The following is a 2,500-nucleotide window of genomic DNA, read 5'->3' as shown; positions in this document are numbered from 1 at the left end:
GGCTCGGTGGCGCAGTGGTAGCGCTTCTGACTCCAGATCAGCAGGCTGCGTGTTCGAATCACGTCCGGTTCAAACAAATAATAAAATTTAGTTTTTACGTTGTTTATAGAAGTTCTACCAATTTAACCTTCGTTCAGGGGGTTCGGTGGCGCAATGGTACCGCGTCTGACTCCAGATCAGAAGGCTGCGTGTTCGAATCACGTCCGGGTCAAAGAAATGATAAAAATCAGTTTTTAAGTTGTTTTTAGAATTCTACCAATTAAGCCTTCGTACAGGGGGCTCGGTGGCGCAAAGGTAGTGCGTCTGACTCCAGATCAGAAGGCTGCGTGTTCGAAGCACGTTCGGGTCAAACAAACAAAAAAATTTTGTTTTTACGATGTTTATAGAAGTTCTACCAATTTAACCTTCGTTCAGGGGGCTCGGTGGCGCAATGGTACCGCGTCTGACTCCAGATCAGAAGGCTGCGTGTTCGAATCACGTCCGGGTCAAAGAAATCATACAAATCAGTTTTTAAGTTGTTCTTAGAATTCTACCAATTTAACCTTCGTTGAGGGGGCTCGGTGGCGCAATGGTAGCGCGTCTGACTCCAGATCAGAAGGCTGCGTGTTCGAATCACGTCCGGGTCAAAGAAATAATAAAATTGAGTTTTTAAGTTGTTTTTAGACTTCTACCAATTCAGCCTTCGTACAGGGGGCTCGGTGGCGCAAAGGTAGCGCTTCTGACTCCAGATCAGAAGGCTGCGTGTTCGAAGCACGTTCGGGTCAAACAAACAATAAAATTTAGTTTTTACGATGTTTATAGAAGTTCTACCAATTTAACCTTCGTTCAGGGGCCTCGGTGGCGCAATGGTACCGCGTCTGACTCCAGATCAGAAGGCTGCGTGTTCGAATCACGTCCGGGTCAAAGAAATCATACAAATCAGTTTTTAAGTTGTTCTTAGAATTCTACCAATTTAACCTTCGTTGAGGGGGCTCGGTGGCGCAATGGTAGCGCGTCTGACTCCAGATCAGAAGGCTGCGTGTTCGAAGCACGTTCGGGTCAAACAAACAATAAACTTTAGTTTTTACGTTGTTTATAGAAATTCTACAAATTTAACCTTCGTTCAGGGGGCTCGGTGGCACAATGGGAGCGCGTCTGACTCCAGATCAGAAGGCTGCGTGTTCGAATCACGTCCGGGTCAAACAAATAATAAAATTTAGTTTTTACGTTGTTTATAGAAGTTCTACCAATTTAACCTTCTATCAGGGGGCTCGGTGGCGCAATGGTACCGCGTCTGACTCCAGATCAGAAGGTTGCGTGTTCGAATCACGTCCGGGTCAAAGAAATCATACAAATCAGTTTTTAAGTTGTTCTTAGAATTCTACCAATTTAACCTTCGTTGAGGGGGCTCGGTGGCGCAATGGTAGCACGTCTGACTCCAGATCAGAAGGCTGCGTGTTCGAAGCACGTTGGGGTCAAACAAACAATAAAATTTAGTTTTTACGTTGTTTATAGAAATTCTACAAATTTAACCTTCGTTCAGGGGGCTCGGTGGCGCAATGGTACCACGTCTGACTCCAGATCAGAAGGCTGCGTCTTCGAATCACGTCCGGGTCAAAGAAATCATACAAATCAGTTTTTAAGTTGTTCTTAGAATTCTACCAATTTAACCTTCGTTGAGGGGGCTCGGTGGCGCAATGGTAGCGCGTCTGACTCCAGATCAGAAGGCTGCGTGTTCGAAGCACGTTCGGGTCAAACAAACAATAAAATTTAGTTTTTACGTTGTTTATAGAAATTCTACAAATTTAACTTTCGTTCAGGGGGCTCGGTGGCACAATGGGAGCGCGTCTGACTCCAGATCAGAAATCTGCGTGTTCGAATCACGTCCGGTTCAAACAAATAATAAAATTTAGTTTTTACGTTGTTTATAGAAATTCTACCAATTTAACCTTCGTTCAGGGGGTTCGGTGGCGCAATGGTACCGCGTCTGACTCCAGATCAGAAAACTGCGTGTTCGAATCACGTCCGGGTCAAAGAAATGATAAAAATCAGTTTTTAAGTTGTTTTTAGAATTCTACCAATTAAGCCTTCGTACAGGGGGCTCGGTGGCGCAAAGGTAGTGCGTCTGACTCCGGATCAGAAGACTGCGTGTTCGAAGCACGTTCGGGTCAAACAAACAAAAAAATTTAGTTTTTACGATGTTTATAGAAGTTCTACCAATTTAACCTTCGTTCAGGGGGCTCGGTGGCGCAATGGTACCGCGTCTGACTCCAGATCAGAAGGCTGCGTGTTCGAATCACGTCCGGGTCAAAGAAATCATACAAATCAGTTTTTAAGTTGTTCTTAGAATTCTACCAATTTAACCTTCGTTGAGGGGGCTCGGTGGCGCAATGGTAGCGCGTCTGACTCCAGATCAGAAGGCTGCGTGTTCGAAGCACGTTCGGGTCAAACAAACAATAAAATTTAGTTTTTACGTTGTTTATAGAAATTCTACAAATTTAACCTTCGTTCAGGGGGCTCG

General features: G+C 44.8%; 11 non-coding genes across 11 annotated transcripts in view; all 11 read left to right on the top strand.

The window, feature by feature from the left end:
* Nucleotides 1–139: 139 nt before the first annotated feature.
* TRNAW-CCA (transfer RNA tryptophan (anticodon CCA)) lies at nucleotides 140–211 on the top strand. The gene has a single exon. It is a non-coding gene; the product is annotated as a tRNA-Trp (tRNA).
* A 205-nt stretch (nucleotides 212–416) lies between these two features.
* Nucleotides 417–488, top strand: TRNAW-CCA (transfer RNA tryptophan (anticodon CCA)). Its single transcript has one exon. It is a non-coding gene; the product is annotated as a tRNA-Trp (tRNA).
* Nucleotides 489–554: 66 nt separating this feature from the next.
* On the top strand, nucleotides 555–626 carry TRNAW-CCA (transfer RNA tryptophan (anticodon CCA)). Its single transcript has one exon. It is a non-coding gene; the product is annotated as a tRNA-Trp (tRNA).
* Nucleotides 627–830: 204 nt separating this feature from the next.
* TRNAW-CCA (transfer RNA tryptophan (anticodon CCA)) lies at nucleotides 831–903 on the top strand. Its single transcript has one exon. It is a non-coding gene; the product is annotated as a tRNA-Trp (tRNA).
* A 66-nt stretch (nucleotides 904–969) lies between these two features.
* Nucleotides 970–1,041, top strand: TRNAW-CCA (transfer RNA tryptophan (anticodon CCA)). The gene has a single exon. It is a non-coding gene; the product is annotated as a tRNA-Trp (tRNA).
* Nucleotides 1,042–1,108: 67 nt separating this feature from the next.
* Nucleotides 1,109–1,180, top strand: TRNAW-CCA (transfer RNA tryptophan (anticodon CCA)). The gene has a single exon. It is a non-coding gene; the product is annotated as a tRNA-Trp (tRNA).
* A 67-nt stretch (nucleotides 1,181–1,247) lies between these two features.
* On the top strand, nucleotides 1,248–1,319 carry TRNAW-CCA (transfer RNA tryptophan (anticodon CCA)). Its single transcript has one exon. It is a non-coding gene; the product is annotated as a tRNA-Trp (tRNA).
* A 343-nt stretch (nucleotides 1,320–1,662) lies between these two features.
* TRNAW-CCA (transfer RNA tryptophan (anticodon CCA)) lies at nucleotides 1,663–1,734 on the top strand. Its single transcript has one exon. It is a non-coding gene; the product is annotated as a tRNA-Trp (tRNA).
* Nucleotides 1,735–2,217: 483 nt separating this feature from the next.
* On the top strand, nucleotides 2,218–2,289 carry TRNAW-CCA (transfer RNA tryptophan (anticodon CCA)). The gene has a single exon. It is a non-coding gene; the product is annotated as a tRNA-Trp (tRNA).
* A 66-nt stretch (nucleotides 2,290–2,355) lies between these two features.
* On the top strand, nucleotides 2,356–2,427 carry TRNAW-CCA (transfer RNA tryptophan (anticodon CCA)). The gene has a single exon. It is a non-coding gene; the product is annotated as a tRNA-Trp (tRNA).
* A 67-nt stretch (nucleotides 2,428–2,494) lies between these two features.
* TRNAW-CCA (transfer RNA tryptophan (anticodon CCA)) overlaps nucleotides 2,495–2,500 on the top strand; it is a 72-nt gene continuing 66 nt past the window's right edge. The window contains exon 1 of the tRNA in view: nucleotides 2,495–2,500. This exon is cut by the window's right edge and continues 66 nt beyond it. This is a non-coding gene — a tRNA (tRNA-Trp).

Source organism: Phalangium opilio, unplaced genomic scaffold (assembly GCF_054372755.1).
Source record: "Phalangium opilio isolate 3A_F unplaced genomic scaffold, DU_Popi_V2 ptg000352l_1, whole genome shotgun sequence".
Lineage (NCBI taxonomy): Eukaryota > Metazoa > Arthropoda > Arachnida > Opiliones > Phalangiidae > Phalangium > Phalangium opilio.
This window is presented reverse-complemented; position numbering and strand designations above follow the sequence as displayed.